General features: G+C 32.9%; 1 protein-coding gene across 4 annotated transcripts in view; it reads left to right on the plus strand.

The window, feature by feature from the left end:
• LOC126773897 (uncharacterized) overlaps positions 1–12,063 on the plus strand; it is a 234,069-nt gene that overhangs the window by 67,063 nt on the left and 154,943 nt on the right. Inside the window, exon 1 of one of the 4 annotated variants that reach the window (XM_050495144.1) lies at positions 796–1,071. The exons of the other annotated variants lie outside the window; for them this stretch is intronic. The gene's annotated coding sequence lies outside the window, so the exon portion shown is untranslated. Of the gene's footprint in view, positions 1–795; positions 1,072–12,063 lie in introns of those variants that run through there. 4 annotated transcript variants of the gene reach the window in all.

Consider the following 12,063-nt stretch of genomic DNA (forward strand, 5'->3'; position numbering starts at 1 on the left):
ATGTTTTTCAATCTATAAATGAACAATTAAAATTGTAAATTATGAAAGTGCCGTGTGAGTACAGGTGTTAAAAAAATTGTACTCCTTAAAATATATTCTATTTGATAATAAATAAAAGTTAAGTGAGCATATATACAAAAATAGTTGCGACCTTCTTAAAGTGTGAATTTAACATTACATAATAATAATAAACAATTAAAAATAGAAAAAGGTCATCGTTTCGCATCATTAAAATATTTGTAGAATGATTCAGAGTTGTTAGGCTAGGTCGTTACGAATTTTGACCAGAATTTAGTATTTATGATAGTTTAGTCACGTCACTTTAGAATTTTAATTTAATAGACAAAATACATTGGTCGTGTAAAAGTCGAGATACGTGAATGTCCATCAGATGTTCGTGTTTTATTAGAACATAATTATACTATACGCCGACTTAGGACGATCGAATTTGAACAGCTTGTTTACAATTATTAAAACGACTACCGCACGACTTGAAACAATAACAAGCGAAATGAATGTCTTTTAAGATAATACGTTTTCTTACACAACCCTAAAAGAACAAAACTAATAAGTTGCGGGGGCACAACAGGTAGGCAGCACACACATGCACGTGACTTGTGACCGTACTTATACAAAAGAGATCACCTGTAAATATCACCCACACACTCGTCTATCTGTAATAAATCTGCCTAACACGAACGAAGTGGTTCACTCGCACACGCGCACTCTCGAGTCAAATCCACACGGTTCAGGTCGAGTACGAGTGACACCACACTGTTGCATTCTCACCTGTTGAGTGCTAGGTGTGAGTGTGCCTTGTGAATGTGAGTCAGCGAGTCAGTCGCGCCGACAGTTTCGCGCGTTGAGGTCGTACGTTTTTGGCTCGTCAGTACCACCACGTGTGTCGAATCGGTGATAAGTGGGTAGACATTTGACGATAACGTTTCTGTGATAATAAAAAAAAAACAGTGGACGGTGTCCAGTGTTTTGGTGACTTAAGCAAACTGTTCCTACCGGAGAAACTGAGGAACATTTCTGCGGCGGAGGAGTGTATTTGGAAACACCTGAAAGGTAGGTCTCGAACTATTTTCCCCGGAATTCGGTCCAAGTTTTCATGAGAATGATACGCGAAGTTAGACGTAGTACCCGACCTCATCATGAATGAATTACATCACCATATCTTGTTTATCATATGTGTAGGAATTATCGAAGAATAACGAAAACGGAACCAAGCGCATTTGTTTCTAAGTTTGCATTTGATTTTGTACATATAACTTTAACTTACTATTGTTAATATATACTCACATTTATTAACAATTAGCATTTCCGTGTTTTTCTGGTTGAGTAATTTAATAACATTAATGAAAATAGAATATAATTATGTCAATTTTTTTTAATCACATAAGATATTAAAAAAGTAAATAGATGAAATGTTCAATGTGTAAATAAAAGTATCAAAAATATAATATATAATATAAAATTTTGCAGTATAAGTGCTTATGAAACAGATTTGCTTTTTATAAAAAAAAAAATAAGCCAAATTAGCATACATTTCGCAATGAAAATTCACGTTATTTGCATATGAAATAATTGATATAAATGTGACGTTTAGTTTATAATATTTCATTTATCGTGTATCTATTCACGTAAAGCAAAACTCAACGTAATAAATATTTACTTGAATTCGAAGTTGACAGTTCGTCGTAAGAAAAATGTAACATCGTCGACCAGCAATAATTTGTAACTACGGGCTCAAAAAACATAACATCTTAGTTCCCAAGGTTGGTGGCGAATCGGCGATGTCAGGAATATTTTTTTTTTATTCCTTACAGTTCCAATGTCTGTACATACATCAGGCGGTACATACCATCAGGCGGCAAGTTGATCTTCTTATTTCATGAAAAAAAAAATATAATAACGACTACGACACGCGTCACCGATACCGATTACAGTTGTAATTGCTTATAATTAGGGACATTTGTACATTAGCTCCTGTCGTGACGCTGATATGTGTGAACGGTAATTATCCAGCTCATTATGGTTAAGAAAGTAAGATGGCTAACTGTTCTGGTAAAATTATATTGATTATCTTTACAAATAGTGGGGTTATAGATCAACTAGTATTTTTTTTATTAAGATTTCATAATACCTAAGTTGTCTTGTATTACATATTATAAATACATAAATAAAAGCGCGAAAGCAGTCATACAGATTAAAATTGAATGAACGATTTGAGTTGAAAATGAGAATATTTTTTTGAAAAGGAATCCATTGATTTGTTTTTTTTATAGGTAAATAGTGTTCTAGGTCGATGTGCATTCAGTTAATAAAAACAACATATTCGAAAGCAGAGTAGATTCCTAAAAGGCAGCCGTCTCGCATACTAAAATTATTGTACCGCCCATTGGTTTGAATATTTTTATTCTTTTTATTATTTACAATAATAATTATAGCGGTCACATTTACATATAATTTGAGAATTTTAAAACTCAAGCTTGTAAAGTTGGTTCTAAGCCTGTTTTGTATATAATTTTTGGCGCGCTTAGTTTGTTTTTTTTTTTAATATTATGCCATCGATAGTTTTTAAGAAAACATGTCTAAAATAAAATGCGTTTTTAAATTTAAATTAATACAGTTTTAAGGTGATTGCTTAAAAATATACATATATATATATAAAGATTTATTTTCTTATGTCAGTCTGAAAGATAGCCATTAATTTCAAGGTTTTAAGATATTTTTTGTGTAACTTTGCTATATCTACATTTATTCACATTTTGTTTTATTTAAATTGTGAAGTTTGATTTCACAAGTTTTTTTTCTGGACAGTAATTAAACAATTTTGGTGAATTGACTGCACTAACCGATTGAATTCACTAGATTTAAATTTGTTCGTTTGGAATTCGTAATGAACTGTGAATAGAAGAGTTGTGAATAGAAGAGGTTTTCTTTAGTTATGTCTAGTAGTCTAGTAACAGCCTATGAATGTCCCACTGCTGGGCTAAGGCCTCCTCTCCCTTTTTGAGGTTTTTTTTTTTTTTAAATATATAGGCTAGCGCTTGACTGTTATCACACCTGATGGAAAGTGATTATACAGTCTAAGATGGAGCGCGCTTGCCTAGAAGATGCCTATTCACTCTAGACTTGAAGGTTACCCATATTGTAGGTGATGGTAAAAACGGAGATCGGGAGGGGTATTCCAGATCTTAGCGGTGCGTATCAGAAACAAATAAGCAAATCGTTTCGTACGTAGGTATGGAGCTTATGATAGTTATGTGAGGTACCTTAAATGTAATAATCTCTATATATATATATAGAGATTATTACATTTAAGGTACCTCTATATATATATATATATATATATATATATATATATATATATATATATATATATATATTAACGAAGTAAAATTCATCACGAGATCTCCTAAACTATCCGCCCGATCGGCTTTAAACTTGTAACAGTTACTCCTTGCCTGACGTAGACGCTCACTAAACGGATTTTCCTAGCGCAAATCCTATCCAAAATACATTTTTCTTCTTATCTACTCGTGCGAAGCCGGGAAAATTAGCTAGTTGTATATATATATAAGTTAACTAAGTGTGATATCTACACTTATTAAACGATTTGTTCGATATTTTAAAATACAAAATACTTATTTATACAATACACATAGACATCTTTCCAAAACAAATTATTTTAATCTTGAATTTGAAATGCTGGTGAGATTTAGAGACATACGTTTTCTTATCGAATTCTTAGTGAAAACATAATAAATATAGGATTCTTGATTTTTTTCATGCATTTTAATGATTGTGTGTAGATATTATAAAAAAATACAAGCATACAATATTAAGTACCAAGTATAAAGCCGAAGCACGCAGTATAAATTACAATTAATATACTTTTTGACAAAAGATTTGATTTTCCTGTTGTAAACAGTAAGAAAAAAATATAGAAAAAAGTACAACTTTTCTATTTCTTTATTTTGCTTGATACTAATGTCATACTGAATTTGTATATAATATCTATAAACTACATTAGTACTGACAATTTAATACATAAAATTATTATGAAAAATAATCAAAACTTAAAATTTTACTTATACGAATATTGAGTACATGTTAATCCTGTAACATAACGATTGAGTACTTAAAAAAAGTATTTTTAGTTAAATCGAGTTTACATTTTGATTGTGAAATGTCTAATACTTATCGAGTTATATTCGAAAAAAAAACCCCAGTTATGATCGTGGTTTTGTAGTAATTAATAATTGCATTTATAATAGAAGTATTACAGTTTGTATTTTTTTGCAAATTTAATATAGTATTTTTAGTATATACATTTATTTATTTTTTATAAATTGTTCTTATAATCCTTTCCTTCATTTATAGTATATGTAAAAAAAATACATATTATCACATGTATACTAAGCTTGAAATATATAGTGAGGGATTGGTCTTCGTTAATACACGTTTGGTAATACGGTAAACTGATAGTCGCGGACCTTCACGCGTATTTAGATTTGCTTATGAGTTATTATCGATTACAGATATCGTTGCAAAATCAGATAACTATGCGTTAATATAACATTCCATTGACTTGAAATATTGATCAATTAGAGTGTTAAGTGAGATACTTTGATCAGGTCATATTATATTTGATTATTAATGTGCTTATGATTGCCTCGTTGGTCTAGTGACTAGATTTTTTTTATATAAAAGGGGGCAAACGAGCTGGAGGTAAAAATAGAATTCCTTACCAGCTCACGTGTTCCCCTCCTCTTACAACCCGGGTTCCTTCAAACGAGGCGTGAAGAGGCATCTTGCGGGCCGGCAAGGCGAAGGCGGCTAGTGCAGAACGTTTTTCCTGTCTGTACTGGCCGTCGTCGCGTTTGGACTCTACTACCACTTACCATCAGGTGGAGTAGAGTCATTTGCCCTCCCGGCGAATATAAAAAAAAAAGGCTTACTTGATGGAAAGTGACTAACACTGCTCATGGACAATTGCAACACCCGAGGGTTTGCAGGTGCGTTACCGACCTTTGAGGAATGGGTTCAAACCTCAAGTCGCGCCAGAAAATAGTTATTGGGTTTTTCTGTCGTAGCTAAAAGCCTGGAGTCTGAAAGTTGCAAGTGCAGTGTACACACTTCCCTCGGAATGAACGTAAAGCCTGCACCTGAACTCATTCAAGTTGTGTCAGATTGCCGTCCCATTGGATAATGAGAGAATGAGAAAACAGAGGGGTATACTTGGCTTGCGCACAAATGTTTGCACTATAATATGTCCTGCGCAGTTGGGTAGTCTCTTTTGGGATTGACTTTCGACATCGGTCGATCGACATCGGAATATGTTTATTATAAATAAATTATTAATGTATTTCTGTTTTAAACGAATCGGCACTGTTTTGTTTAGTTTTGCGCACGAGTAAGCACCGGGCTGAAAATCAACGCTTTGACATATACTACAAGGCATTTAGCAGAGCTTGCGTTTTTTTTGTTTTTATATAATTTTCTTCAGTATTGACACGAAATAGTTCCACTGCTGGGCAAAACTCTCCTTTCCAAGCTTTGTAGTTTCTTTCGCAGCAGGCGGGTTGTACATGTGATCCAATTCCAACTGAACGATGCAGTTTGCCTCACGAATTTTCTTTCCCACGGAAAAGCGCGGGAAATATATGTAAATGCGAACTGTAATAAACTTTAACATTTTTTTTTGGCAAAGATGTTAATTATGATATGGAAAAGGACATATATAAAGTACTTTTATAATTATCCATAGAAATAAATATGTCTAAAATAAAATATATTTAATTTACATTGCCAATTAGTTTATAAATGCATGCAGTTTCCTTTTAAATAACTCATCGACACATACGGTCTATATGTTAGTATTGTCACAAAACAAAGCCTTTCGCATGAGACGCACGATATGTAAAGTGAAACATTCCATGGATCGGGCGGAGGCAGCGCGACCTCGGGGACCCATTCCGTACTCTGCGCACGCGCACCGGCATCCGCATAACCTTAGGCGACATCGCTTGCACTCTGCCATGACAGACGGACTATTATATGTGACTATTATGTACTTCATACTTTTTATGTATTCAATTTCTAATGTTGAATATTTTGTACTATATTTTTCGTGTTAAAAGTTTTGATACTTTTTTTTCTTTCTGGTAATTCGCCATTAGTATTGCCGTATGATATCGATGCAATTATAGCTTATGATTATTTATTGGAACTCACTAAGCTTAGCGTAACGATGAAATTTATGATGAAACAAATATCTGAAGACAGCAGTAGCAGTACCTACTCGTACTTAAGGTACTTGAAAATATTTGTTCATAATGATCTAAGCTAAGTATTATTTTTATATGTTTACCATAAAATCGATTTATTACTGCTACGCTTTTTACACAATAAATATGTAACCGCCTTGGATCCACAATGTGAAGTAAAAACCGATGAACCTGACGATCAGTTCGTATAAAAATAAAAGCGTTCTACGTAATTTGAGATCACGAGTGCTTTTTTTACTGATCGTTCCGAGCGGCGAGGCAGGGTCGCGACCGGCGACCACGGAGACCACGGCGACCGCACTACGTGACAAACTGCTGGGAACAGTCGAATGACGGTTTCCTGGTTCAAACGCTGTAATGAGGATGGATACTAACGAGTGGGACATCGAATTGCTGCTTTGTTTCCGATAAAAAAACTATAAGTTGACTCATTTCTAAGAGCAAAAATTTCATCAGGCATATCTTTGATCTTAATATTTAATGACTTGTGGTTCAAATTGACAAAACAGTTGAAGTTGTTATGGCGGGAAAGTTTTTTTTTAATTTAGACAGCCACATTCTTTTTTGTTAAAGGTGGTCTCATAAAATGATGTATCATATTAAAATTTGCCACCAAATAACGCCGCATGACAGCAGAGGTGGAGTGTCGCCGGGGCTCAAGTGCTGCACGTGAGATTTTGAAATTTTTGACAGCTGCACCACATTATTTATGTATTTATCAAGTCGAATGCAAAACATGGCGGCGGAGTCACGTCGTGCATAAAATTGACAGTGATCGCGATCTCGCATTTCCATTGAGATGTGTCCGTTAAGTACAAAGCTGACAGCTGTGCATTTCTGATGCTTTATAACTATGCCGTTCGATGGCGACATCCACTGTGATATTTTTCCTCGTTAAATGACTAAGTATTAAAATAATATTAGCGATTATTTTGTTTACTTTATTTAATTATAAAATTGTTTTTTTGCTTAATCAGAACCAAATTTATTTCATGCTTATTATTATATAATTAATATAAAGTAATGAATATAATTTCATTATTAAAGAATATAAATAAAAAAAGAATTAATTATATGTAGATTTTATTACAGAACGGTTTAATTTAATTGTAATCCATAAAGTAGAATGTTGACAAGTAGAAAAACGACTCAATAAGTTACATAGTAACATTTTAAACCCGTATCGGAGCGGTGGTAATTTCCGCGAATAATGTATATACATATATACTGTATATATGTATACTATAATAATATACATATTGGTTTTTTTAATGAAAATATGTATTTTTTTTACGAAACTGCAACGCTTTTAAATATTACTAATGTCGTATCGTAATTCTATTAATTTTTTTATCACTCGATGAAAATGTAAAAAAGATAAATAAATAAAAAACAACATTGCCTTTGACAAATTTGATCTTTGATAGTTGAGCACGTCGGGACAGATACAATTTATACGATTGACTGGTTTCCATCTACATTTTTCCACATCGACAGGTGTGGGTCACGTTTGCGCGTCACGTACTGCAGCATCATGAAGTTACAAGTGCATTTTAATGATTTAAACTTTTTACTCTTCTATCCTGGAAATTGATTTGCTAATGGAAAATTTAAATAAATTGTTCTGTAATTTTGTGTATTGTATTTTTATAAATGCGCGTTCGACCGTTAATATTATCTAGATCAATGCGTTTTTTTCTCTGATATCAATCGTCATTAATATTTAATGTGCGTTCCAAGTGATTTTATATTCTTATGCCATTTTTGGTCATGTCCCAAATTGTATTATAACTTTTTAATTGATTCTGTTAATTTTTAATAATATATGTTTGTAGATACGTATATATTTATTTATTAAACTAATTCAGCTTTTAAAGAATCCTCGTGTTAGGTTACATTGTTCGATGGTGGACTGTGATCTAGATATATAAATAGAATATAAATAAAGCGATAGCCGCATTCAACATTGACGATTGTCGTAGTTTTTATCGTTAGTATTTTTTCGTCGGTAATTTCTCTGTATTTGAAATCAGCAGGTGCACGCCACGCACTCGTCATCACGCCTGCCTCCAACTGGAATCTGACAAAACGATCTTTTGTCGCGTGAAGCTGCGATTAGTCTCAGCTACAGGTGGAGGTCGACAAGTGGCTCCAGTCACGAACGTCGCACAGGTCTTTAGGGGTCCGTCGTTTGGACCATCTCTTTATATGGACCATCTCATTCTATTCTCGAGACATATTAGAAGTCTAAATTCTAGAATAATAAGAGACTTATATTCTAGAAAGATAGTCATATATCTTACATTATTAGTTAATTTTTTTATAAATATTTTCATATGAAAAAGTAACTCATTAAAAATTTATAAAAAATATCGAATAAATAAACGGTATATTGTTATCGATTATAGCCTTAATTTGGACCGATAATGCCGGTAGCGGCTTAAGAACATTATAATTAGTGCTCAAAAATATTGACGAAAAAAAATATATTTCCGCAAAGACAGGTTTCGTCACCCGATACGTTTACCGAGTTTAAGATGGGCGAAGCCTTTTTACAATCACTCTTGACCGCCATGTTATATACTTTTTTACACAACACTGCTCGAATTTCGTGTGCTCTTTGAACTGGTTTAATCGAAACAGTGTAAAAAATCCGTCAGACATACCTACGGATCGCGTGTTCCGGATCAGCGCGTTGTGCTCTATTTTATTTTATTGCTGTTAAAATATTTTTAGTTATTTTAAATGCGTTAACATCGTTCGTGATATTGAAGATATTTTTTGAGACATAAAATTTAAAAAAAAAAACAACAACTTGTGGCATCAATGATTTTATTATCTGAAAATAGTTTAATTGTTCTATGTTACTAAACGTTATTGTGATGTTCTACTTTGATAACGTTAAAGTGCAGTATAACGTTTTGGGCGATTAATTTAAAACAATACTAGAGATGGAATCTTAGATTTATTCAACCCTCACGTCGATGGATAGTAACTTTATATACATATGAAAAAATGCCATCCAACACATGTAAGAAACTAAAGAGAATTGAAACATACACAAAGCACTTGAACCTGAGATCAGTTTAAGTTTTCTAACCATTGACTAATATAAATTATGGTTTGTTTAAAGGGACAATAATACTTTCGACAATTATTCAAATACATTTAAATACAATTATTGTTATTAAGAACAAAAAGAACTTGTTATCCGTTAAGATTTTTTTTTTTAAATAACTGAAATATAAAATGATATTATTATTGACAATTATTTAAAAATAATTACATATTATTTACAAATTAATTATTAACACATGCATATGGTTGTTTATAATCGAATAGAAGGCGCGGCGTTCGGCACGCAATTTGATACGTAGCTTAGTTGGCAGAGCACCTTGACCGCCGATCGAGCGGAGCGGACTCAAAGATGTGTTGCAATTTTTTTGATACAATTTTCAAATTAATAATAGATTATAGTCTTTTAATCAACCTAGCCGTATTTAGTTCTCTTAAAGACCGGTTACACACTTGAATATACGCGCTTACGCGTGCAAACTAGTTAGTGCAAACGCAGGTAGGCCCCTAAAACGGTAGCGAGAGCAAACCCACAATTTTGCCTTATATATGCAATATTTGACTTGGTCAAAGTGAAATCATCTCATGTCGTATCTAAGTTTTGACACAGATATACGACTTACCGAGGAGACCAGGACCCCCCCGAGGAGACCAGGACCCCCTATTTTTCCACCAACCCGCATTGGAGCAGCGTGGTGGAATAAGCTTTAAAAACCTTCTCCTCAAAAAGAGGAGAGGAGGTCTTTAGCCCAGCAGTGGGACACTCACAGGCTGTTACGGATGCAATATTTTGAATTTACAGTTCCCAATTCCATTAAGTTTTTGTATAAAACAACTATAGTTATCTCACATCGTTTAGATAAAGTGCAGTATTTTATTTTTATAACTTGACTGCGTAAACCGGACGTAGCTAAGTCATTTAGCGTTGTCAGGTTTTAAGTATAACACGTCCACGATGACCTAAGGTCATGAAAAACTGGAGCGAAAGTAAAAATGAGCGACTGGCGGAACTGATATCGAAGGTTATAAACATCCAAAAATGGATGAAAGCACACCCAGTGAACATTACGTTTTGTAGAGCGACGTTGCGTCAGTATCCGTACGGCTGCACAGACCTGCAAGGCCCCCGTAATAATTATATTAAAGCTATATAAAGGTATAATTTAATGTATGATCCAATTAATTTAAATTGGAGCAGTTCGTATTTTGGTTCATAAATTATATTTCGAATTTTATTACTTACGACTTTTTTTTTATAAAGAATGAGTTTACTAAAAAAATATATTTGTTGTGACGTAGGTAGTATAGGTGTATGTAACAGTATTGTGGTGAAATGCAAAGGTGGCTCAGTGGAAAGGATACGTGGATTGTAACCGTAGATTGCGGGTTCAAATTTTGCCACAAGTATATTTATCACCATGCAGTGGACTAGCGTTGCGAAATAAGCCGAGCTGTACTATATTGACGGAATGTCACTTTTCTTTATTAATGTTGATCATGCTCATAGTTTTTAATTTTTTTTTTATATAATATAGGAGTCATGTTGTCCTGATCGAGTTATAGTAATAAAATCTATTTTATATTATTAATATTTATAAACGTAAGTTTGTTATCTATAAATAATAAATTTAAATTAATCAAGTACAATTTATGCTATATCATAAATATATAAATAATTTCATTAAGTTGTTTAGTTTTGTGACAGAATGAAATATATTTTAAAATATAGTGTACATATAACAGTGCTTATTTAACGAGTATTGTGATATAATATTGCTATTAAAATATTTGTTGTTGTCGTTTGGTAAATGTAGTTTTCTATCAGCGTAAAACGTTTTTGATAATAATATTTTGATTCGCATTTTCATAATTTTTAAAATGATAAGCGATATTCGATAATCATGACTGTGTCTAAATATTGAACGCTTATTTAAATTAAATTTTAAAAAGTTAAATAGACTTTGATCAGTATTTTAGAAACTGGAGGTTAACGCCTCAGTTTAGATTGTTTTCAGAGCTAGGTTTTGAAATGTGTTAATTGTTTTGTTTAAATAACTTTTATTATGTATAATCAAAGAGATCTTTATTTAATAATTTCACTTTCAATATATTCTTGTTGTTGTTTACTCGTGCACCAGGAAGTTTGCCAGTTCACCTTCCTTTCACAAGCTGTAAAAGGTATGTCATCGTTGTTGTTGATAAAAATTGTATTGATATTTAATGTACAAGAAAAATGTCGCGAGGTTAACTGAATAGTTGAGTTTATGTTAATACAGATTATAGTTTGGTCGTTTTGTTTTTTTTTTTACCCCTCGACTTAAGTTGTTTGAGTAGTTTTGAATAAACAGATTATTCTGTCCGACAATGAACGTACAATTTCTAAATCATTTGCTTACGTCAAGAGTTTTGTATAATACGCTCTATGGAGCATCCATTATATTAGTCAACATTCATTTTCATTCATCAATATTATATGAATCAACTTCACCTTAAAATGATTCCAAAAGTCAGTAACCACTAACTAACCCGTAAAAATAGGTAAGGCAATAGAAAGTATTTAAAAGCGTAATTTCACGGGGCCCTGCCCGTGCCGCCCAATTCTATTGTGAACCAGTAATAGCCGACAATTATCCACATGCGCTTGCGCCTGTGCCATGAAACACTCATGTTTGTCTTCGCGGTTTCGAGT

This window comes from Nymphalis io, chromosome 15 (assembly GCF_905147045.1).
Source record: "Nymphalis io chromosome 15, ilAglIoxx1.1, whole genome shotgun sequence".
Classification (NCBI taxonomy): domain Eukaryota; kingdom Metazoa; phylum Arthropoda; class Insecta; order Lepidoptera; family Nymphalidae; genus Nymphalis; species Nymphalis io.